The sequence below is a fragment of the Hippopotamus amphibius genome, chromosome 2 (assembly GCF_030028045.1).
Source record: "Hippopotamus amphibius kiboko isolate mHipAmp2 chromosome 2, mHipAmp2.hap2, whole genome shotgun sequence".
NCBI classification, from domain to species: Eukaryota; Metazoa; Chordata; class Mammalia; order Artiodactyla; family Hippopotamidae; genus Hippopotamus; species Hippopotamus amphibius.
Genome location: NC_080187.1, coordinates 221,107,263 through 221,130,833, shown reverse-complemented (window position 1 = coordinate 221,130,833; position 23,571 = coordinate 221,107,263). Strand labels below are relative to the sequence as shown.

The following is a 23,571-nucleotide window of genomic DNA, read 5'->3' as shown; positions in this document are numbered from 1 at the left end:
TTCTCACAGCTGTCCTTCTCACCTCTTGGCAGCCATCGTCCCCAGAGAAATGAAGATCTGTGTTTGGCCTATGTTCCCTAGGGCAATCACCATGAGCCTTGGCCCAGCACGTGGATTCGACAGAATGGCACATCCCTTCAGGCATCCTTCTTTCCAGGAAGCATCTGAGGTAAGCCTTCACATGTGGCAGGGCGCAGGTGAGTGAGGAGGGCCTCAGTTGGGTCGAGGATGAGAACTCATATGGTCCTGAAGAGAGCTGATGACCAAAAAATCATGCTCAATAGGATTACGCTGAGGCCTAACAGAGGGATCCAGGGGCAGGATGGCCTGCATTTTTGGTCCATTGCAGAGCCCTGGGTGTGGGTGTGTGTGTGGGTTTGGGTGTGGGTGTTGGAGCAGCCTCTCGCTCGAGGAAATCCCTTGAGACTCCTCCCAGTGTAGATGGCTTCCACATATCCAAGATGTTTTGCCACCTTTGGTTTTCTATCCTGCTCCATAGTGCCAGGGCCCACATGTTCTGAAGCCATGGGTGGAGTCTTTCCTTAAGCCTTTCTGCTTTGAATTTTGTGTTTCAGGCCAAGCCTTGGCATGGGCTCACCACAGCCAGAATGTTCCGCAGTGAGTGCCTATTTTGGTTGCTACCGATAGGCCCCAGAGAATTTTGAACTATGGGCTGGCCGCCCTCACAGCAGCCAGTACAGGGTAGTCTTTTGGCAACCTCCTGCCTACCAAGGAGGAATGTCTGCTGCTGCCCCAAATTTATGGGCTCACATCTGGTGGACTCACTTGCCTTCATTAGAGCTGTATTCTAGTCAGAGAGCACATCGAGGCAGTGTTTTCTTCCTTGGCCCCAGGCGGAACATCTCTAGAGACCTCTGTGCACCTAGCGTCAGAGTATGATCACCAACTGAGGGAATGGTCCCTTGTGGTGTGTGCTTTATGGCTTCCCAAAACCTGCCAGTAGGGAAGGCTCATGCCCCCTGCCTAGAGATGGTGAGAGGCAAGCAGGAGCCTATCCTCAGGTGCTTGGAAGCAGGATGCTGCTGGTTATTTCAAGGGCTGGAAGCCATGCCGTGGTCTTCAATGGGGTTGTGCCAGGACTCTGTGAGGGATCATGGTGCTTTGTTGGAGCCACTTGATCCGAATGGGGCCTCTGATGGGGTCTGCATGCATACACAGGACCATAGCTTCTCCTGGGTTGGTCGTCCTCTCCGGAAGCCACTGGTTTGTCAGAGAGCCCCCTCCAGAGGAGAAAAGGCTTCTGGGTGTCCATTCCCCCATGAAGGCTTTGCAGAGCCCTTGGGCATCCCGTTATCATGTCCATCGTGAGGCCCTGTTGACCTGAAGGGGAGGGGTGGTCCCGGGATGCGGGCTGAGGAGGGTGTAGCTGCATGGCTGTTGTTTGGTGGCCTTGCACGGGCCACAGTAGGGAATGCTGCCACAGAAGAAATTGGCCCTGTTTGGGAATCTCTGTGGTCCCCAAGGAGGAATGCTTGACATGGCTCCCCATCCACCAGATCGGAATGCGGGTCTTGAAATTCAACTCGATTGACCTGAAGTGTAGTAAGACTGAGCATGGAGGCACCATTTCATTACGTGTTGCCCTGGGGAGCAACCACGCAGATCTCTGTGCATGTCGAGGCAGAGCACGAGGATGGACTGAGCTTATGGTCAGTTGTGGGGTGTGCTTGAGTGACTTCCAAGAAGTGTTGGTTGGGAGGATGTGGGGCCAGGCCTGGAGGTGGTGAGAGGCAACAAGGACCCTTCATCAGGGACTTGGCAGCTAGATGCTCTTGGCTCTTGTGAGAGCTGAAGGGCTGGTCCCTTGCTGGAATGGGGTTTCCCAGGTCTCTGTGAGGGATCATGGGCCTTCAGATAGGCCAGTTTATTCAGACAGGCCCTTTCATGGGTTCTGCATACAGATAGAGGCCTGTGGCATCTCTTGTGCTGGCCTTCCTCTACGGGAGCCACTGCCTACCAAGAGAGCTCCCTCCAGCTCCTGTGAATGTCCACTGTGTGGGACATAAAGGCCTCATTGTCTGGGTGTTGTGCACATGGACAAGCCGAGTGTGACATCGGCCAGCACACGCTTGCCCACACCAGGGTCGGGCCCAGAGGAATGTCTCCATTTCCCCCAGAAACGCCCCCAGTGTTTTCCCCACCAAGCAGACCTGGTGCCAGGCCTTGTGCTGACTAGAGGATCCATGAGGCTAGTCCTTCCCTGGGGAGACATATACGTACTGGTTCTTTCATCTGCCCCTGACACAGTATTAAGGTACATAAGATGGCATTGATCCACCTGTCCACTCATGCCTTCATCTTTGTATGTATGGATGGATGGAGGGAGTGAGCCAAGGACGAGGGTCGAAAGGGAGGGAGCTAGAGCATTCTGGAGGAAGGGAGGCAGGAAGGAAGCTATGTAGGGAGCTGTTTGTATGCGTTTCAGCTATGTGTTCCTGTCTCTGCGTGGAGGTACATTTGGGCCCTATGTTCCTGGATGTATTGCTGCAGGTATTTCTTGTAGCATCATTCGATGCATGAGCATGTGGCACACACGTCCCCCAATGCATCTAGCATGGAGTTGGAGTTCTCACAGCTGTCCTTCTCACCTCTTGGCAGCCATCGTCCCCAGAGAAATGAAGATCTGTGTTTGGCCTATGTTCCCTAGGGCAATCACCATGAGCCTTGGCCCAGCACGTGGATTCGACAGAATGGCACATCCCTTCAGGCATCCTTCTTTCCAGGAAGCATCTGAGGTAAGCCTTCACATGTGGCAGGGCGCAGGTGAGTGAGGAGGGCCTCAGTTGGGTCGAGGATGAGAACTCATATGGTCCTGAAGAGAGCTGATGACCAAAAAATCATGCTCAATAGGATTACGCTGAGGCCTAACAGAGGGATCCAGGGGCAGGATGGCCTGCATTTTTGGTCCATTGCAGAGCCCTGGGTGTGGGTGTGTGTGTGGGTTTGGGTGTGGGTGTTGGAGCAGCCTCTCGCTCGAGGAAATCCCTTGAGACTCCTCCCAGTGTAGGAGGATTCCACATATCCAAGATGTGTTGCCACCTGTGGTTTTCTATCCTGCTCCATAGTGCCAGGGCCCACATGTTCTGAAGCCATGGGTGGAGTCTTTCCTTAAGCCTTTCTGCTTTGAATTTTGTGTTTCAGGCCAAGCCTTGGCATGGGCTCACCACAGCCAGAATGTTCCGCAATGAGTGGCTCTTTTGGTTGCTACCGATAGGCCCCAGAGAATTTTGAACTATGGGCTGGCCGCCCTCACAGCAGCCAGTACAGGGTAGTCTTTTGGCAACCTCCTGCCTACCAAGGAGGAATGTCTGCTGCTGCCCCAAATTTATGGGCTCACATCTGGTGCACTCACATGCCTTCATTACAGCTGTATTCTAGTCAGAGAGCACATCGAGGCAGTGTTTTCTTCCTTGGCCCCAGGCGGAACATCTCTAGAGACCTCTGTGCACCTAGCGTCAGAGTATGATCACCAACTGAGGGAATGGTCCCTTGTGGTGTGTGCTTTATGGCTTCCCAAAACCTGCCAGTAGGGAAGGCTCATGCCCCCTGCCTAGAGATGGTGAGATGCAGGCAGGAGCCTATCCTCAGGTGCTTGGAAGCAGGAAGCTGCTGGTTATTTCAAGGGCTGGAAGCCATGCCGTGGTCTTCAATGGGGTTGTGCCAGGACTCTGTGAGGGATCATGGTGCTTTGTTGGAGCCACTTGATCCGAATGGGGCCTCTGATGGGGTCTGCATGCATACACAGGACCATAGCTTCTCCTGGGTTGGTCGTCCTCTCCGGAAGCCACTGGTTTGTCAGAGAGCCCCCTCCAGAGGAGAAAAGGCTTCTGGGTGTCCATTCCCCCATGAAGGCTTTGCAGAGCCCTTGGGCATCCCGTTATCATGTCCATCGTGAGGCCCTGTTGACCTGAAGGGGAGGGGTGGTCCCAGGATGGGGGCTGAGGAGGGTGTAGCTGCATGGCTGTTGTTTGGTGGCCTTGCACGGGCCACAGTAGGGAATGCTGCCACAGAAGAAATTGGCCCTGTTTGGGAATCTCTGTGGTCCCCAAGGAGGAATGCTTGACATGGCTCCCCATCCACCAGATCGGAATGCGGGTCTTGAAATTCAACTCGATTGACCTGAAGTGTAGTAAGACTGAGCATGGAGGCACCATTTCATTACGTGTTGCCCTGGGGAGCAACCACGCAGATCTCTGTGCATGTCGAGGCAGAGCACGAGGATGGACTGAGCTTATGGTCAGTTGTGGGGTGTGCTTGAGTGACTTCCAAGAAGTGTTGGTTGGGAGGATGTGGGGCCAGGCCTGGAGGTGGTGAGAGGCAACAAGGACCCTTCATCAGGGACTTGGCAGCTAGATGCTCTTGGCTCTTGTGAGAGCTGAAGGGCTGGTCCCTTGCTGGAATGGGGTTTCCCAGGTCTCTGTGAGGGATCATGGGCCTTCAGATAGGCCAGTTTACTCAGACAGGCCCTTTCATGGGTTCTGCATACAGATAGAGGCCTGTGGCATCTCTTGGGCTGGCCTTCCTCTACGGGAGCCACTGCCTACCAAGAGAGCTCCCTCCAGCTCCTTTGAATGTCCACTGTGTGGGACATAAAGGCCTCATTGTCTGGGTGTTGTGCACATGGACAAGCCGAGTGTGACATCGGCCAGCACACGCTTGCCCACACCAGGGTCGGGCCCAGAGGAATGTCTCCATTCCCCCCAGAAACACCCCCAGTGTTTTCCCCACCAAGCAGACCTGGTGCCAGGCCTTGTGCTGACTAGAGGATCCATGAGGCTAGTCCTTCCCTGGGGAGACATATACGTACTGGTTCTTTCATCTGCCCCTGACACAGTATTAAGGTACATAAGATGGCATTGATCCACCTGTCCACTCATGCCTTCATCTTTGTATGTATGGATGGATGGAGGGAGTGAGCCAAGGACGAGGGTCGAAAGGGAGGGAGCTAGAGCATTCTGGAGGAAGGGAGGCAGGAAGGAAGCTATGTAGGGAGCTGTTTGTATGCGTTTCAGCTATGTGTTCCTGTCTCTGCGTGGAGGTACATTTGGGCCCTATGTTCCTGGATGTATTGCTGCAGGTATTTCTTGTAGCATCATTCGATGCATGAGCGTGTGGCACACACGTCCCCCAATGCATCTAGCATGGAGTTGGAGTTCTCACAGCTGTCCTTCTCACCTCTTGGCAGACATCGTCCCCAGAGAAATGAAGATCTGTGTTTGGCCTATGTTCCCTAGGGCAATCACCATGAGCCTTGGCCCAGCACGTGGATTCGACAGAATGGCACATCCCTTCAGGCATCCTTCTTTCCAGGAAGCATCTGAGGTAAGCCTTCACATGTGGCAGGGCGCAGGTGAGTGAGGAGGGCCTCAGTTGGGTCGAGGATGAGAACTCATATGGTCCTGAAGAGAGCTGATGACCAAAAAATCATGCTCAATAGGATTACGCTGAGGCCTAACAGAGGGATCCAGGGGCAGGATGGCCTGCATTTTTGGTCCATTGCAGAGCCCTGGGTGTGGGTGTGTGTGTGGGTTTGGGTGTGGGTGTTGGAGCAGCCTCTCGCTCGAGGAAATCCCTTGAGACTCCTCCCAGTGTAGGAGGATTCCACATATCCAAGATGTGTTGCCACCTGTGGTTTTCTATCCTGCTCCATAGTGCCAGGGCCCACATGTTCTGAAGCCATGGGTGGAGTCTTTCCTTAAGCCTTTCTGCTTTGAATTTTGTGTTTCAGGCCAAGCCTTGGCATGGGCTCACCACAGCCAGAATGTTCCGCAATGAGTGGCTCTTTTGGTTGCTACCGATAGGCCCCAGAGAATTTTGAACTATGGGCTGGCCGCCCTCACAGCAGCCAGTACAGGGTAGTCTTTTGGCAACCTCCTGCCTACCAAGGAGGAATGTCTGCTGCTGCCCCAAATTTATGGGCTCACATCTGGTGCACTCACATGCCTTCATTACAGCTGTATTCTAGTCAGAGAGCACATCGAGGCAGTGTTTTCTTCCTTGGCCCCAGGCGGAACATCTCTAGAGACCTCTGTGCACCTAGCGTCAGAGTATGATCACCAACTGAGGGAATGGTCCCTTGTGGTGTGTGCTTTATGGCTTCCCAAAACCTGCCAGTAGGGAAGGCTCATGCCCCCTGCCTAGAGATGGTGAGATGCAGGCAGGAGCCTATCCTCAGGTGCTTGGAAGCAGGAAGCTGCTGGTTATTTCAAGGGCTGGAAGCCATGCCGTGGTCTTCAATGGGGTTGTGCCAGGACTCTGTGAGGGATCATGGTGCTTTGTTGGAGCCACTTGATCCGAATGGGGCCTCTGATGGGGTCTGCATGCATACACAGGACCATAGCTTCTCCTGGGTTGGTCGTCCTCTCCGGAAGCCACTGGTTTGTCAGAGAGCCCCCTCCAGAGGAGAAAAGGCTTCTGGGTGTCCATTCCCCCATGAAGGCTTTGCAGAGCCCTTGGGCATCCCGTTATCATGTCCATCGTGAGGCCCTGTTGACCTGAAGGGGAGGGGTGGTCCCGGGATGGGGGCTGAGGAGGGTGTAGCTGCATGGCTGTTGTTTGGTGGCCTTGCACGGGCCACAGTAGGGAATGCTGCCACAGAAGAAATTGGCCCTGTTTGGGAATCTCTGTGGTCCCCAAGGAGGAATGCTTGACATGGCTCCCCATCCACCAGATCGGAATGCGGGTCTTGAAATTCAACTCGATTGACCTGAAGTGTAGTAAGACTGAGCATGGAGGCACCATTTCATTACGTGTTGCCCTGGGGAGCAACCACGCAGATCTCTGTGCATGTCGAGGCAGAGCACGAGGATGTACTGAGCTTATGGTCAGTTGTGGGGTGTGCTTGAGTGACTTCCAAGAAGTGTTGGTTGGGAGGATGTGGGGCCAGGCCTGGAGGTGGTGAGAGGCAACAAGGACCCTTCATCAGGGACTTGGCAGCTAGATGCTCTTGGCTCTTGTGAGAGCTGAAGGGCTGGTCCCTTGCTGGAATGGGGTTTCCCAGGTCTCTGTGAGGGATCATGGGCCTTCAGATAGGCCAGTTTACTCAGACAGGCCCTTTCATGGGTTCTGCATACAGATAGAGGCCTGTGGCATCTCTTGGGCTGGCCTTCCTCTACGGGAGCCACTGCCTACCAAGAGAGCTCCCTCCAGCTCCTTTGAATGTCCACTGTGTGGGACATAAAGGCCTCATTGTCTGGGTGTTGTGCACATGGACAAGCCGAGTGTGACATCGGCCAGCACACGCTTGCCCACACCAGGGTCGGGCCCAGAGGAATGTCTCCATTCCCCCCAGAAACACCCCCAGTGTTTTCCCCACCAAGCAGACCTGGTGCCAGGCCTTGTGCTGACTAGAGGATCCATGAGGCTAGTCCTTCCCTGGGGAGACATATACGTACTGGTTCTTTCATCTGCCCCTGACACAGTATTAAGGTACATAAGATGGCATTGATCCACCTGTCCACTCATGCCTTCATCTTTGTATGCATGGATGGATGGAGAGAGTGAGCCAAGGACGAGGGTCGAAAGGGAGGGAGCTAGAGCATTCTGGAGGAAGGGAGGCAGGAAGGAAGCTATGTAGGGAGCTGTTTGTATGCGTTTCAGCTATGTGTTCCTGTCTCTGCGTGGAGGTACATTTGGGCCCTATGTTCCTGGATGTATTGCTGCAGGTATTTCTTGTAGCATCATTCGATGCATGAGCGTGTGGCACACACGTGCCCCAATGCATCTAGCATGGAGTTGGAGTTCTCACAGCTGTCCTTCTCACCTCTTGGCAGCCATCGTCCCCAGAGAAATGAAGATCTGTGTTTGGCCTATGTTCCCTAGGGCAATCACCATGAGCCTTGGCCCAGCACGTGGATTCGACAGAATGGCACATCCCTTCAGGCATCCTTCTTTCCAGGAAGCATCTGAGGTAAGCCTTCACATGTGGCAGGGCGCAGGTGAGTGAGGAGGGCCTCAGTTGGGTCGAGGATGAGAACTCATATGGTCCTGAAGAGAGCTGATGACCAAAAAATCATGCTCAATAGGATTACGCTGAGGCCTAACAGAGGGATCCAGGGGCAGGATGGCCTGCATTTTTGGTCCATTGCAGAGCCCTGGGTGTGGGTGTGTGTGTGGGTTTGGGTGTGGGTGTTGGAGCAGCCTCTCGCTCGAGGAAATCCCTTGAGACTCCTCCCAGTGTAGGAGGATTCCACATATCCAAGATGTGTTGCCACCTGTGGTTTTCTATCCTGCTCCATAGTGCCAGGGCCCACATGTTCTGAAGCCATGGGTGGAGTCTTTCCTTAAGCCTTTCTGCTTTGAATTTTGTGTTTCAGGCCAAGCCTTGGCATGGGCTCACCACAGCCAGAATGTTCCGCAGTGAGTGCCTCTTTTGGTTGCTACCGATAGGCCCCAGAGAATTTTGAACTATGGGCTGGCCGCCCTCACAGCAGCCAGTACAGGGTAGTCTTTTGGCAACCTCCTGCCTACCAAGGAGGAATGTCTGCTGCTGCCCCAAATTTATGTGCTCACATCTGGTGGACTCACTTGCCTTCATTACAGCTGTATTCTAGTCAGAGAGCACATCGAGGCAGTGTTTTCTTCCTTGGCCCCAGGCGGAACATCTCTAGAGACCTCTGTGCACCTAGCGTCAGAGTATGATCACCAACTGAGGGAATGGTCCCTTGTGGTGTGTGCTTTATGGCTTCCCAAAACCTGCCAGTAGGGAAGGCTCATGCCCCCTGCCTAGAGATGGTGAGATGCAGGCAGGAGCCTATCCTCAGGTGCTTGGAAGCAGGATGCTGCTGGTTATTTCAAGGGCTGGAAGCCATGCCGTGGTCTTCAATGGGGTTGTGCCAGGACTCTGTGAGGGATCATGGTGCTTTGTTGGAGCCACTTGATCCGAATGGGGCCTCTGATGGGGTCTGCATGCATACACAGGACCATAGCTTCTCCTGGGTTGGTCGTCCTCTCCGGAAGCCACTGGTTTGTCAGAGAGCCCCCTCCAGAGGAGAAAAGGCTTCTGGGTGTCCATTCCCCCATGAAGGCTTTGCAGAGCCCTTGGGCATCCCGTTATCATGTCCATCGTGAGGCCCTGTTGACCTGAAGGGGAGGGGTGGTCCCGGGATGCGGGCTGAGGAGGGTGTAGCTGCATGGCTGTTGTTTGGTGGCCTTGCACGGGCCACAGTAGGGAATGCTGCCACAGAAGAAATTGGCCCTGTTTGGGAATCTCTGTGGTCCCCAAGGAGGAATGCTTGACATGGCTCCCCATCCACCAGATCGGAATGCGGGTCTTGAAATTCAACTCGATTGACCTGAAGTGTAGTAAGACTGAGCATGGAGGCACCATTTCATTACGTGTTGCCCTGGGGAGCAACCACGCAGATCTCTGTGCATGTCGAGGCAGAGCACGAGGATGTACTGAGCTTATGGTCAGTTGTGGGGTGTGCTTGAGTGACTTCCAAGAAGTGTTGGTTGGGAGGATGTGGGGCCAGGCCTGGAGGTGGTGAGAGGCAACAAGGACCCTTCATCAGGGACTTGGCAGCTAGATGCTCTTGGCTCTTGTGAGAGCTGAAGGGCTGGTCCCTTGCTGGAATGGGGTTTCCCAGGTCTCTGTGAGGGATCATGGGCCTTCAGATAGGCCAGTTTATTCAGACAGGCCCTTTCATGGGTTCTGCATACAGATAGAGGCCTGTGGCATCTCTTGTGCTGGCCTTCCTCTACGGGAGCCACTGCCTACCAAGAGAGCTCCCTCCAGCTCCTGTGAATGTCCACTGTGTGGGACATAAAGGCCTCATTGTCTGGGTGTTGTGCACATGGACAAGCCGAGTGTGACATCGGCCAGCACACGCTTGCCCACACCAGGGTCGGGCCCAGAGGAATGTCTCCATTCCCCCCAGAAACGCCCCCAGTGTTTTCCCCACCAAGCAGACCTGGTGCCAGGCCTTGTGCTGACTAGAGGATCCATGAGGCTAGTCCTTCCCTGGGGAGACATATACGTACTGGTTCTTTCATCTGCCCCTGACACAGTATTAAGGTACATAAGATGGCATTGATCCACCTGTCCACTCATGCCTTCATCTTTGTATGTATGGATGGATGGAGGGAGTGAGCCAAGGACGAGGGTCGAAAGGGAGGGAGCTAGAGCATTCTGGAGGAAGGGAGGCAGGAAGGAAGCTATGTAGGGAGCTGTTTGTATGCGTTTCAGCTATGTGTTCCTGTCTCTGCGTGGAGGTACATTTGGGCCCTATGTTCCTGGATGTATTGCTGCAGGTATTTCTTGTAGCATCATTCGATGCATGAGCATGTGGCACACACGTCCCCCAATGCATCTAGCATGGAGTTGGAGTTCTCACAGCTGTCCTTCTCACCTCTTGGCAGCCATCGTCCCCAGAGAAATGAAGATCTGTGTTTGGCCTATGTTCCCTAGGGCAATCACCATGAGCCTTGGCCCAGCACGTGGATTCGACAGAATGGCACATCCCTTCAGGCATCCTTCTTTCCAGGAAGCATCTGAGGTAAGCCTTCACATGTGGCAGGGCGCAGGTGAGTGAGGAGGGCCTCAGTTGGGTCGAGGATGAGAACTCATATGGTCCTGAAGAGAGCTGATGACCAAAAAATCATGCTCAATAGGATTACGCTGAGGCCTAACAGAGGGATCCAGGGGCAGGATGGCCTGCATTTTTGGTCCATTGCAGAGCCCTGGGTGTGGGTGTGGGTACGTTTGTGGGTGTGGGTGTGGGTGTTGGAGCAGCCTCTCCCTCTAGGAAATCCTTTGATACTCCTCCGAGCGTAGGAGGCTTCCACATATCCAAGATGTATTGCCACCTTTGGTTTTCTATCCTGCTCCCTAGTGCCAGGGCTCACATGTTCTGAGGCCATGGGTGGAGTCTTTCCTTAAGCCTTTCTGCTTTGAGTTTTGTGTTTCAGGCCAAGCCTTGGAATGGACTCACCACAGCCAGAGTGTTCCGCAGTGAGTGGCTCTTTTGGTTGCTACCGATAGGCCCCAGAGAATTTTGAACTATGGGCTGGCCGCCCTCACAGCAGCCAGTACAGGGTAGTCTTTTGGCAACCTCCTGCCTACCAAGGAGGAATGTCTGCTGCTGCCCCAAATTTATGGGCTCACATCTGGTGGACTCACTTGCCTTCATTACAGCTGTATTCTAGTCAGAGAGCACATCGAGGCAGTGTTTTCTTCCTTGGCCCCAAGCGGAACATCTCTAGAGACCTCTGTGCACCTAGCGCCAGAGTATGATCACAAACTGAGGGAATGGTCCCTTGTGGTGTGTGCTTTATGGCTTCCCAAAACCTGCCAGTAGGGAAGGCTCATGCCCCCTGCCTAGAGATGGTGAGAGGCAGGCAGGAGCCTATCCTCAGGTGCTTGGAAGCAGGATGCTGCTGGTTATTTCAAGGGCTGGAAGCCATGCCGTGGTCTTCAATGGGGTTGTGCCAGGACTCTGTGAGGGATCATGGTGCTTTGTTGGAGCCACTTGATCCGAATGGGGCCTCTGATGGGGTCTGCATGCATACACAGGACCATAGCTTCTCCTGGGTTGGTCGTCCTCTCCGGAAGCCACTGGTTTGTCAGAGAGCCCCCTCCAGAGGAGAAAAGGCTTCTGGGTGTCCATTCCCCCATGAAGGCTTTGCAGAGCCCTTGGGCATCCCGTTATCATGTCCATCGTGAGGCCCTGTTGACCTGAAGGGGAGGGGTGGTCCAGGGATGAGGGCTGAGGAGGGTGTAGCTGCATGGCCGTTGTTTGGTGGCCTTCCACGGGCCACAGTAGGGAATGCTGCCACAGAAGAAATTGGCCCTGTTTGGGAATCTCTGTGGTCCCCAAGGAGGAATGCTTGACGTGGCTCCCCATCCACCAGATCGGAATGCGGGCCGTGAAATTCAACTCGATTGACCTGAAGTGTAGAAAGACTGACCATGGAGGCACCATTTCATTACGTGTTGCCCTGGGGAGCAACCACGCAGATCTCTGTGCATGTCGAGGCAGAGCACGAGGATGGACTGAGCTTATGGTCAGCTGTGGGGTGTGCTTGAGTGACTTCCAAGAAGTGTTGGTTGGGAGGATGTGGGGCCAGGCCTGGAGGTGGTGAGAGGCAACAAGGACCCTTCATCAGGGACTTGGCAGCTAGATGCTCTTGGCTCTTGTGAGAGCTGAAGGGCTGGTCCCTTGCTGGAATGGGGTTTCCCAGGTCTCTGTGAGGGATCATGGGCCCTCAGATAGGCCAGTTTTCTCAGACAGGCCCTTTCATGGGTTCTGCATACAGATACAGGCCTGTGGCATCTCTTGGGCTGGCCTTCATCTACGGGAGTCACTGCCTACCAAGAGAGCTCCCTCCAGCTCCTGTGAATGTCCACTGTGTGGGACATAAAGGCCTCATTGTCTGGGTGTTGTGCACATGGACAAGCCAAGTGTGACATCGGCCAGCACACGCTTGCCCACACCAGGGTCGGGCCCAGAGGAATGTCTCCTTTCCCCCAGACACACCCCCAGTGTTTTCCCCGCCAAGCAGACCTGGTGCCAGGCCTTGTGCTGCCTGGAGGATCCATGAGGCTAGTCCCTCCCTGGGGAGACATATAGGTACTGGTTCTTTCATCTGCCCCTGACACAGTATTAAGGTACATAAGATGGCATTGACCACCTGTCCACTCATGCCTTCATTTTTGTAAGTATGGATGGATGGAGGGAGTGAGCCAAGGACGAGGGTCGAAAGGGAGGGAGCTAGAGCATTCTGGAGGAAGGGAGGCAGGAAGGAAGCTCTGTAGGGAGCTGTTTGTATGCGTTTCAGCTATGTGTTCCTGTCTCTGCGTGGAGGTACATTTGGGCCCTATGTTCCTGGATATATTGCTGCAGGTATTTCTTGTAGCATCATTCGATGCATGAGCGTGTGGCACACACATCCCCCAATGCATCTAGCATGGAGTTGGTGTTCTGACAGCTGTCCTTCTCACCTCTTGGCAGACATCATCCCCAGAGAAATGAAGATGTGTGTCTGGCCTATGTTCCCTAGGGCAATCACCATGAGCCTTGGCCCAGCACGTGGATTCGACAGAATGGCACATCCCTTCAGGCATCCTTCTTTCCAGGAAGCATCTGAGGTAAGCCTTCACATGTGGCAGGGCGCAGGTGAGTGAGGAGGGCCTCAGTTGGGTCGATGATGAGAACTCATATGGTCCTGAAGAGAGCTGATGACCAAAAAATCATGCTCAATAGGATTACGCTGAGGTATAACAGAGGGATCCAGGGGCAGGATGGCCTGCATTTTTGGTCCATTGCAGAGCCCTGGGTGTGGGTGTGGGTGTGGGTGTGGGTGTGGGTGTTGGAGCAGCCTCTCGCTCGAGGAAATCCCTTGAGACTCCTCCGAGTGTAGCAGGCTTCCACATATCCAAGATGTGTTGCCACCTTTGGTTTTCTATCCTGCTCCATAGTTCCAGGGCCCACATGTTCTGGGGCCATGGGTGGAGTGTTTCCTTAAGCCTTTCTGCTTTGAATTTTGTGTTTCAGGACAAGCCTTGGAATGGACTCACCATAGCCAGAATGTTTCGCAGTGAGTGGCTCTGTTGGTTGCTACCGATAGGCCCCAGAGAATTTTGAACTATGGGCTGGCCGCCCTCACAGCAGCCAGTACAGGGTAGTCTTTTGGCAACCTCCTGCCTACCAAGGAGGAATGTCTTCTGCTGCCCCAAATTTATGGGCTCACATCTGGTGCACTCACATGCCTTCATTAGAGCTGTATTCTAGTCAGAGAGCACATCGAGGCAGTGTTTTCTTCCTTGGCCCCAGGCTGAACATCTCTAGAGACCTCTGTGCACCTAGCGCCAGAGTATGATCACCAACTGAGGGAATGGTCCCTTGTGGTGTGTGCTTTATGGCTTCCCAAAACCTGTCAGTAGGGAAGGCTCATGCCCCCTGCCTAGAGATGGTGAGAGGCAGGCAGGAGCCCATCCTCAGGTGCTTGGAGGCAGGATGCTGCTGGTTATTTCAAGGGCTGGAAGACATGCCGTGGTCTTCAATGGGGTTGTGCCAGGATTCTGTGAGGGATCATGGTGCTTTGTTAGAGCCACTTGATCCGATTGGGGCCTCTGATGGGGTCTGCATGGATACAAAAGACCATAGCTTCTCCTGGGTTGGTCGTCCTCTCCGGAAGCCACTGGTTTGTCAGAGAGCCCCCTCCAGAGGAGAAAAGGCTTCTGGGTGTCCATTCCCCCATGAAGGCTTTGCAGAGCCCTTGGGCATCCCGTTATCATGTCCATCGTGAGGCCCTGTTGACCTGAAGGGGAGGGGTGGTCCCGGGATGTGGGCTGAGGAGGGTGTAGCTGCATGGCTGTTGTTTGGTGGCCTTGCACGGGCCACAGTAGGGAATTCTGCCACAGAAGAAATTGGCCCTGTTTGGGAATCTCTGTGGTCTCCAAGGAGGAATGCTTGGCGTGGCTCCCCATCCACCAGATCAGAATGCGGGCCTTGAAATTCAATTCGATTTACCTGAAGTGTAGTAAGACTGAGCATGGAGGCACCATTTCATTACGTGTTGCCCTGGGGAGCAACCACGCAGATCTCTGTGCATGTCGAGGCAGAGCACGAGGATGTACGGAGCTTATGGTCAGTTGTGGGGTGTGCTTGAGTGACTTCCAAGAAGTGTTGGTTGGGAAGATGTAGGGCCAGGCCTGGAGGTGGTGAGACGCAACAAGGACCCTTCATCAGGGACTTGGCAGCTAGATGCTCTTGGCTCTTGTGAGAGCTGAAGGGCAGGTCCCTTGCAGGAATGGTGTTTCCCAGGTCTCTGTGAGGGATCATGGGCCCTCAGATAGGCCAGTTGTCTCGGACAGGCCCTTTCATGGATTCTGCATACAGATACAGGCCTGTGGCATCTCTTGGGCTGGCCTTCCTCTACGGGAGCCACTGCCTACCAAGAGAGCTCCCTCCAGCTCCTGTGAATGTCCACGGTGAGGGACATAAAGGCCTCATTGTCTGGGTGTTGTGCACATGGACAAGCCGAGTGTGACATCGGCCAGCACACGCTTGCCCACACCAGGGTCGGGCCCAGAGGAATGTCTCCATTCCCCCAGACACACCCCCAGTGTTTTCCCCGCCAAGCAGACCTGGTGCCAGGCCTTGTGCTGCCTGGAGGATCCATGAGGCTAGTCCTTCCCTGGGGAGACATATACGTACTGGTTCTTTCATCTGCCCCTGACACAGTATTAAGGTACATAAGATGGCATTGATCACCTGTCCACTCATGCCTTCATCTTTGTAAGTATGGATGGATGGAGGGAGTGAGCCAAGGACGAGGGTCGAAAGGGAGGGAGCTAGAGCATTCTGGAAGAAGGGAGGCAGGAAGGAAGCTCTGTAGGGAGCTGTTTGTATGCGTTTCAGCTATGTGTTCCTGTCTCTGCGTGGAGGTACATTTGGGCCCTATGTTCCTGGATATATTGCTGCAGGTATTTCTTGTAGCATCATTCGATGCATGAGCGTGTGGCACACACATCCCCCAATGCATCTAGCATGGAGTTGGAGTTCTCACAGCTGTCCTTCTCACCTCTTGGCAGCCAACGTCCCCAGAGAAATGAAGATCTGTGTTTGGCCTATGTTCCCTAGGGCAATCACCATGAGCCTTGGCCCAGCACGTGGATTCGACAGAATGGCACATCCCTTCAGGCATCCTTCTTTCCAGGAAGCATCTGAGGTAAGCCTTCACATGTGGCAGGGCGCAGGTGAGTGAGGAGGGCCTCAGTTGGGTCGATGATGAGAACTCATATGGTCCTGAAGAGAGCTGATGACCAAAAAATCATGCTCAATAGGATTACGCTGAGGCCTAACAGAGGGATCCAGGGGCAGGATGGCCTGCATTGTTGGTCCATTGCAGAGCCCTGGGTGTGGGTGTGTGTGTGGGTGTTGGAGCAGACTCTCGCTCGAGGAAATCCCTTGAGACTCCTCCCAGTGTAGGAGGATTCCACATATCCAAGATGTGTTGCCAATTGTGGTTTTCTATCCTGCTCCATAGTGCCAGGGCCCACATGTTCTGAAGCCATGGGTGGAGTCTTTCCTTAAGCCTTTCTGCTTTGAATTTTGTGTTTCAGGCCAAGCCTTGGAATGGACTCACCACAGCCAGAATGTTCCGCAGTGAGTGGCTCTTTTGGTTGCTACCGATAGGCCCCAGAGAATTTTGAACTATGGGCTGGCCGCCCTCACAGCAGCCAGTACAGGGTAGTCTTTTGGCAACCTCCTGCCTACCAAGGAGGAATGTCTGCTGCTGCCCCAAATTTATGGGCTCACATCTGGTGCACTCACCTGCCTTCATTACAGCTGTATTCCAGTCAGAGAGCACATCGAGGCAGTGTTTTCTTCCTTGGCTCCAGGCGGAACATCTCTAGAGACCTCTGTGCACCTACCGCCAGAGTATGATCCCCAACTGAGGGAATGGTCCCTTGTGGTGTGTGCTTTATGGCTTCCCAAATCCTGTCAGTATGGAAGGCTCATGCCCCTTGCCTAGAGATGGTGAGAGGCAGGCAGGAGCCCATCCTCAGGTGCTTGGAGGCAGGATGCTGCTGGTTATTTCAAGGGCTGGAAGCCATGCCGTGGTCTTCAATGGGGTTGTGACAGGACTCTGTGAGGGATCATGGTGCTTTGTTGGAGCCACTTGATCCGAATGGGGCCTCTGATGGGGTCTGCATGCATACACAGGACCATAGCTTCTCCTGGGTTGGTCGTCCTCTCCGGAAGCCACTGGTTTGTCAGAGACCCACTCCAGAGGAGAAAAGGCTTCTGGGTGTCCATTCCCCCATGAAGGCTTTGCAGAGCCCTTGGGCATCCCGTTATCATGTCCATCGTGAGGCCCTGTTGACCTGAAGGGGAGGGGTGGTCCCGGGATGTGGCCTAGGAGGGTGTAGCTGCATGGCTGTTGTTTGGTGGCCTTGCACGGGCCACAGTAGGGAATGCTGCCACAGAAGAAATTGGCCCTGTTTGGGAATCTCTGTGCTCCCCAAGGAGGAATGCTTGATGTGGCTCCCCATCCACCAGATCGGAATGCGGGTCTTGAAATTCAACTCGATTGACCTGAAGTGTAGTAAAGCTGACCATGGAGGCACCATCTCATTACGTGTTGCCCTGGGGAGCAACCACGCAGATCTCTGTGCATGTCGAGGCAGAGCACGAGGATGGACTGAGCTTATGGACAGTTGTGGGGTGCGCTTGAGTGACTTCCAAGAAGTGTTGGTTGGGAGGATGTGGGTCCAGGCCTGGCGGTGGTGAGACGCAACAAGGACCCTTCATCAGGGACTTGGCAGCTAGCTGCTCTTGGCTCTTGAGAGAGCTGAAGGGCACGTCCCTTGCTGGAATGGGGTTTCCCAGGTCTCTGTGAGGGATCATGGGCCCTCAGATAGGCCAGTTTTCTCAGACAGGCCCTTTCATCGGTTCTGCATACAGATACAGGCCTGTGGCATCTCTTGGGCTGGCCATCCTCTACGGGAGTCACTGCCTACCAAGAGAGCTCCCTCCAGCTCCTGTGAATGTCCACTGTGTGGGACATAAAGGCCTCATTGTCTGGGTGTTGTGCACATGGAGAAGCCGAGTGTGACATCGGCCAGCACACGCTTGCCCACACCAGGGTGGGGCCCAGAGGAATGTCTCCATTCCCCCAGACACACCCCCAGTGTTTTCCGCGCCAAGCAGCCCTGGTGCCAGGCCTTGTGCTGCCTGGAGGATCCATGAGGCTAGTCCTTCCCTGGGGAGACATATAGGTACTGGTTATTTCATCTGCCCCTGACACAATATCAAGGTACATAAGATGGCATTGATCCACCTGTCCACTCATGCCTTCATCTTTGTAAGTATGGATGGATGGAGGGAGTGAGCCAAGGACGAGGGTCGAAAGGGAAGGAGCTAGAGCATTATGGAGGAAGGGAGGCAGGAAGGAAGCTATGTAGGGAGCTGTTTGTATGCGTTTCAGCTATGTGTTCCTGTCTCTGCGTGGAGCTACATTTGGGCCCTATGTTCCTGGATGTATTGCTGCAGGTATTTCTTGTAGCATCATTCGATGCATGAGCGTGTGGCACACACGTCCCCCAATGCATCTAGCATGGAGTTGGAGTTCTCACAGCTGTCCTTCTCACCTCTTGACAGCCATCGTCCCCGGAGAAATGAAGATCTGTGTTTGGCCTATGTTCCCTAGGGCAATCACCATGAGCCTTGGCCCAGCACGTGGATTCGACAGAATGGCACATCCCTTCAGGCATCCTTCTTTCCAGGAAGCATCTGAGGTAAGCCTTCACATGTGGCAGGGCGCAGGTGAGTGAGGAGGGCCTCAGTTGGGTTGATGATTAGAACTCATATGGTCCTGAAGAGAGCTGATGACCAAAAAATCATGCTCAATAGGATTACGCTGAGGCCTAACAGAGGGATCCAGGGGCAGGATGGCCTGCATTTTTGGTCCATTGCAGAGCCCTGGGTGTGGGTGTGTGTGTGGGTGTGGTTGTGGGTGTTGGAGCAGCCTCTCGCTCAAGGAAATCCCTTGAGACTCCTCCCAGTGTAGGAGGATTCCACATATCCAAGATGTGTTGCCACCTGTGGTTTTCTATCCTGCTCCATAGTGCCAGGGCCCACATGTTCTGAAGCCATGGGTGGAGTCTTTCCTTAAGCCTTTCTGCTTTGAATTTTGTGTTTCAGGCCAAGCCTTGGCATGGGCTCACCACAGCCAGAATGTTCCGCAGTGAGTGGCTCTTTTGGTTGCTACCGATAGGCCCCAGAGAATTTTGAACTATGGGCTGGCCGCCCTCACAGCAGCCAGTACAGGGTAGTCTTTTGGCAACCTCCTGCCTACCAAGGAGGAATGTCTTCTGCTGCCCCAAATTTATGGGCTCACATCTGGTGCACTCACATGCCTTCATTAGAGCTGTATTCTAGTCAGAGAGCACATCGAGGCAGTGTTTTCTTCCTTGGCCCCAGGCGGAACATCTCTAGAGACCTCTGTGCACCTAGCGTCAGAGTATGATCACCAACTGAGGGAATGGTCCCTTGTGGTGTGTGCTTTATGGCTTCCCAAATCCTGCCAGTAGGGAAGGCTCATGCCCCCTGCCTAGAGATGGTGAGAGGCAGGCAGGAGCCTATCCTCAGGTGCTTGGAAGCAGGATGCTGCTGGTTATTTCAAGGGCTGGAAGCCATGCCGTGGTCTTCAATGGGGTTGTGCCAGGACTCTGTGAGGGATCATGGGGCTTTGTTGGAGCCACTTGATCCGAATGGGGCCTCTGATGGGGTCTGCATGCATACACAGGACCATAGCTTCTCCTGGATTGGTCGTCCTCTCCGGAAGCCACTGGTTTGTCAGAGAGCCCCCTCCAGAGGGGAAAAGGCTGCTGGGTGTCCATTCCCCCATGAGGGCTTTGCAGAGCCCTTGGGCATCCCGTTATCATGTCCATCGTGAGGCCCTGTTGACCTGAAGGGGAGGGGTGGTCCCAGGATGTGGGCTGAGGAGGGTGTAGCTGCATGGCTGTTGTTTGGTGGCCTTGCACGGGCCAAAGTAGGGAATGCTGCCACAGAAGAAATTGGCCCTGTTTGGGAATCTCTGTGCTCCCCAAGGAGGAATGCTTGACATGGCTCCCCATCCACCAGATCGGAATGCGGGTCTTGAAATTCAACTCGATTGACTTGAAGTGTAGTAAGACTGACCATGGAGGCACCATTTCATTACGTGTTGCCCTGGGGAGCAACCACGCAGATCTCTGTGCATGTCGAGGCAGAGCACGAGGATGGACTGAGCTTATGGTCAGTTGTGGGGTGTGCTTGAGTGACTTCCAAGAAGTGTTGGTTGGGAGGATGTGGGGCCAGGCCTGGAGGTGGTGAGAGGCAACAAGGACCCTTCATCAGGGACTTGGCAGCTAGATGCTCTTGGCTCTTGTGAGAGCTGAAGGGCTGGTCCCTTGCTGGAATGGGGTTTCCCAGGTCTCTGTGAGGGATCATGGGCCCTCAGATAGGCCAGTTTACTCAGACAGGCCCTTTCATGGGTTCTGCATACAGATACAGGCCTGTGGCATCTCTTGGGCTGGCCTTCCTCTACGGGAGCCACTGCCTACCAAGAGAGCTCCCTCCAGCTCCTGTGAATGTCCACTGTGTGGGACATAAAGGCCTCATTGTCTGGGTGTTGTGCACATGGACAAGCCGAGTGTGACATCGGCCAGCACACGCTTGCCCACACCAGGGTCGGGCCCAGAGGAATGTCTCCATTCCCCCCAGAAACGCCCCCAGTGTTTTCCCCACCAAGCAGACCTGGTGCCAGGCCTTGTGTTGACTAGAGGATCCATGAGGATAGTCCTTCCCTGGGGAGACATATACGTACTGGTTATTTCATCTGCCCCTGACACAGTATTAAGGTACATAAGATGGCATTGATCCACCTGTCCACTCATGCCTTCATCTTTGTATGTATGGACGGATGGAGAGAGTGAGCCAAGGAGGAGGGTCGAAAGGGAGGGAGCTAGAGCATTCTGGAGGAAGGGAGGCAGGAAGGAAGCTATGTAGGGAGCTGTTTGTATGCGTTTCAGCTATGTGTTCCTGTCTCTGCGTGGAGGTACTTTTGGGCCCTATGTTCCTGGATGTATTGCTGCAGGTATTTCTTGTAGCATCATTCGATGCATGAGCGTGTGGCACACACGTCCCCCAATGCATCTAGCATGGAGTTGGAGTTCTCACAGCTGTCCTTCTCACCTCTTGGCAGACATCGTCCCCAGAGAAATGAAGATCTGTGTTTGGCCTATGTTCCCTAGGGCAATCACCATGAGCCTTGGCCCAGCACGTGGATTCGACAGAATGGCACATCCCTTCAGGCATCCTTCTTTCCAGGAAGCATCTGAGGTAAGCCTTCACATGTGGCAGGGCGCAGGTGAGTTAGGAGGGCCTCAGTTGGGTCGAGGATGAGAACTCATATGGTCCTGAAGAGAGCTGATGACCAAAAAATCATGCTCAATAGGATTATGCTGACGCTTAAAAGAGGGATCCAGGGGCAGGATGGCCTGCATTTTTGGTCCATTGCAGAGCCCTGGGTGTGGGTGTGTGTGTGGGTGTGGGTGTGGGTGTTGGAGCAGCCTCTCGCTCAAGGAAATCCCTTGAGACTCCTCCCAGTGTAGGAGGATTCCACATATCCAAGATGTGTTGCCACCTGTGGTTTTCTATCCTGCTCCATAGTGCCAGGGCCCACATGTTCTGAAGCCATGGGTGGAGTCTTTCCTTAAGCCTTTCTGCTTTGAATTTTGTGTTTCAGGCCAAGCCTTGGCATGGGCTCACCACAGCCAGAATGTTCCGCAGTGAGTGGCTCTTTTGGTTGCTACCGATAGGCCCCAGAGAATTTTGAACTATGGGCTGGCCGCCCTCACAGCAGCCAGTACAGGGTAGTCTTTTGGCAACCTCCTGCCTACCAAGGAGGAATGTCTTCTGCTGCCCCAAATTTATGGGCTCACATCTGGTGCACTCACATGCCTTCATTAGAGCTGTATTCTAGTCAGAGAGCACATCGAGGCAGTGTTTTCTTCCTTGGCCCCAGGCGGAACATCTCTAGAGACCTCTGTGCACCTAGCGTCAGAGTATGATCACCAACTGAGTTAATGGTCCCTTGTGGTGTGTGCTTTATGGCTTCCCAAATCCTGCCAGTAGGGAAGGCTCATGCCTCCTGCCTAGAGATGGTGAGAGGCAGGCAGGAGCCTATCCTCAGGTGCTTGGAAGCAGGATGCTGCTGGTTATTTCAAGGGCTGGAAGCCATGCCGTGGTCTTCAATGGGGTTGTGCCAGGACTCTGTGAGGGATCATGGTGCTTTGTTGGAGCCACTTGATCCGAATGGGGCCTCTGATGGGGTCTGCATGCATACACAGGACCATAGCTTCTCCTGGGTTGGTCGTCCTCTCCGGAAGCCACTGGTTTGTCAGAGAGCCCCCTCCAGATGAGAAAAGTCTTCTGGGTGTCCATTCCCCCATGAGGGCTTTGCAGAGCCCTTGGGCATCCCGTTATCATGTCCATCGTGAGGCCCTGTTGACCTGAAGGAGAGGGGTGGTCCCGGGATGTGGGCTGAGGAGGGTGTAGCTGCATGGCTGTTGTTTGGTGGCCTTGCACGGGCCACAGTAGGGAATGCTGCCACAGAAGAAATTGGCCCTGTTTGGGAATCTCTGTGCTCCCCAAGGAGGAATGCTTGACATGGCTCCCCATCCACCAGATCGGAATGCGGGTCTTGAAATTCAACTCGATTGACCTGAAGTGTAGTAAGACTGAAAATGGAGGCACCATTTCAGTACGTGTTGCCCTGGGGAGCAACCACGCATATCCCTGTGCATGTCGAGGCAGAGCACGAGGATGTACAGAGCTTATGGTCAGTTGTGGGGTGTGCTTGAGTGACTTCCAAGAAGTGTTGGTTGGGAGGATGTGGGGCCAGGCCTGGAGGTGGTGAGAGGCAACAAGGACCCTTCATCAGGGACTTGGCAGCTAGATGCTCTTGGCTCTTGTGAGAGCTGAAGGGCTGGTCCCTTGCTGGAATGGGGTTTCCCAGGTCTCTGTGAGGGATCATGGGCCCTCAGATAGGCCAGTTTACTCAGACAGGCCCTTTCATGGGTTCTGCATACAGATACAGGCCTGTGGCATCTCTTGGGCTGGCCTTCCTCTACGGGAGCCACTGCCTACCAAGAGAGCTCCCTCCAGCTCCTGTGAATGTCCACTGTGTGGGACATAAAGGCCTCATTGTCTGGGTGTTGTGCACATGGACAAGCCGAGTGTGACATCGGCCAGCACACGCTTGCCCACACCAGGGTCGGGCCCAGAGGAATGTCTCCATTCCCCCCAAAAAACGCCCCCAGTGTTTTCCCCACCAAGCAGACCTGGTGCCAGGCCTTGTGCTGACTAGAGGATCCATGAGGCTAGTCCTTCCCTGGGGAGACATATACGTACTGGTTATTTCATCTGCCCCTGACACAGTATTAAGGTACATAAGATGGCATTGATCCACCTGTCCACTCATGCCTTCATTTTTGTAAGTATGGATGGATGGAGAGAGTGAGCCAAGGACGAGGGTCGAAAGGGAGGGAGCTAGAGCATTCTGGAAGAAGGGAGGCAGGAAGGAAGCTATGTAGGGAGCTGTTTGTATGCGTTTCAGCTATGTGTTCCTGTCTCTGCGTGGAGGTACATTTGGGCCCTATGTTCCTGGATGTATTGCTGCAGGTATTTCTTGTAGCATCATTCGATGCATGAGCGTGTGGCACACACGTCCCCCAATGCATCTAGCATGGAGTTGGAGTTCTCACAGCTGTCCTTCTCACCTCTTGGCAGCCATCGTCCCCAGAGAAATGAAGATCTGTGTTTGGCCTATGTTCCCTAGGGCAATCACCATGAGCCTTGGCCCAGCACGTGGATTCGACAGAATGGCACATCCCTTCAGGCATCCTTCTTTCCAGGAAGCATCTGAGGTAAGCCTTCACATGTGGCAGGGCGCAGGTGAGTGAGGAGGGCCTCAGTTGGGTCGAGGATGAGAACTCATATGGTCCTGAAGAGAGCTGATGACCAAAAAATCATGCTCAATAGGATTACGCTGAGGCCT

General features: G+C 54.0%; 10 non-coding genes across 10 annotated transcripts; all 10 read left to right on the top strand.

Annotated features, from left to right (window-relative positions):
* Window positions 1-219: 219 nt before the first annotated feature.
* On the top strand, window positions 220-300 carry LOC130846957 (small nucleolar RNA SNORD115). The gene has a single exon (XR_009051752.1). It is a non-coding gene; the product is annotated as a small nucleolar RNA SNORD115 (small nucleolar RNA).
* Window positions 301-2,806: 2,506 nt separating this feature from the next.
* LOC130846955 (small nucleolar RNA SNORD115) lies at window positions 2,807-2,887 on the top strand. The gene has a single exon (XR_009051750.1). It is a non-coding gene; the product is annotated as a small nucleolar RNA SNORD115 (small nucleolar RNA).
* Window positions 2,888-5,393: 2,506 nt separating this feature from the next.
* Window positions 5,394-5,474, top strand: LOC130846954 (small nucleolar RNA SNORD115). Its single transcript, XR_009051749.1, has one exon. It is a non-coding gene; the product is annotated as a small nucleolar RNA SNORD115 (small nucleolar RNA).
* A 2,506-nt stretch (window positions 5,475-7,980) lies between these two features.
* On the top strand, window positions 7,981-8,061 carry LOC130846953 (small nucleolar RNA SNORD115). Its single transcript, XR_009051748.1, has one exon. It is a non-coding gene; the product is annotated as a small nucleolar RNA SNORD115 (small nucleolar RNA).
* Window positions 8,062-10,567: 2,506 nt separating this feature from the next.
* Window positions 10,568-10,648, top strand: LOC130846952 (small nucleolar RNA SNORD115). Its single transcript, XR_009051747.1, has one exon. It is a non-coding gene; the product is annotated as a small nucleolar RNA SNORD115 (small nucleolar RNA).
* A 2,510-nt stretch (window positions 10,649-13,158) lies between these two features.
* Window positions 13,159-13,239, top strand: LOC130847068 (small nucleolar RNA SNORD115). The gene has a single exon (XR_009051863.1). It is a non-coding gene; the product is annotated as a small nucleolar RNA SNORD115 (small nucleolar RNA).
* Window positions 13,240-15,743: 2,504 nt separating this feature from the next.
* Window positions 15,744-15,824, top strand: LOC130847350 (small nucleolar RNA SNORD115). Its single transcript, XR_009052115.1, has one exon. It is a non-coding gene; the product is annotated as a small nucleolar RNA SNORD115 (small nucleolar RNA).
* Window positions 15,825-18,315: 2,491 nt separating this feature from the next.
* LOC130847037 (small nucleolar RNA SNORD115) lies at window positions 18,316-18,396 on the top strand. The gene has a single exon (XR_009051832.1). It is a non-coding gene; the product is annotated as a small nucleolar RNA SNORD115 (small nucleolar RNA).
* A 2,506-nt stretch (window positions 18,397-20,902) lies between these two features.
* Window positions 20,903-20,983, top strand: LOC130847090 (small nucleolar RNA SNORD115). Its single transcript, XR_009051884.1, has one exon. It is a non-coding gene; the product is annotated as a small nucleolar RNA SNORD115 (small nucleolar RNA).
* A 2,507-nt stretch (window positions 20,984-23,490) lies between these two features.
* Window positions 23,491-23,571, top strand: LOC130846951 (small nucleolar RNA SNORD115). Its single transcript, XR_009051746.1, has one exon. It is a non-coding gene; the product is annotated as a small nucleolar RNA SNORD115 (small nucleolar RNA).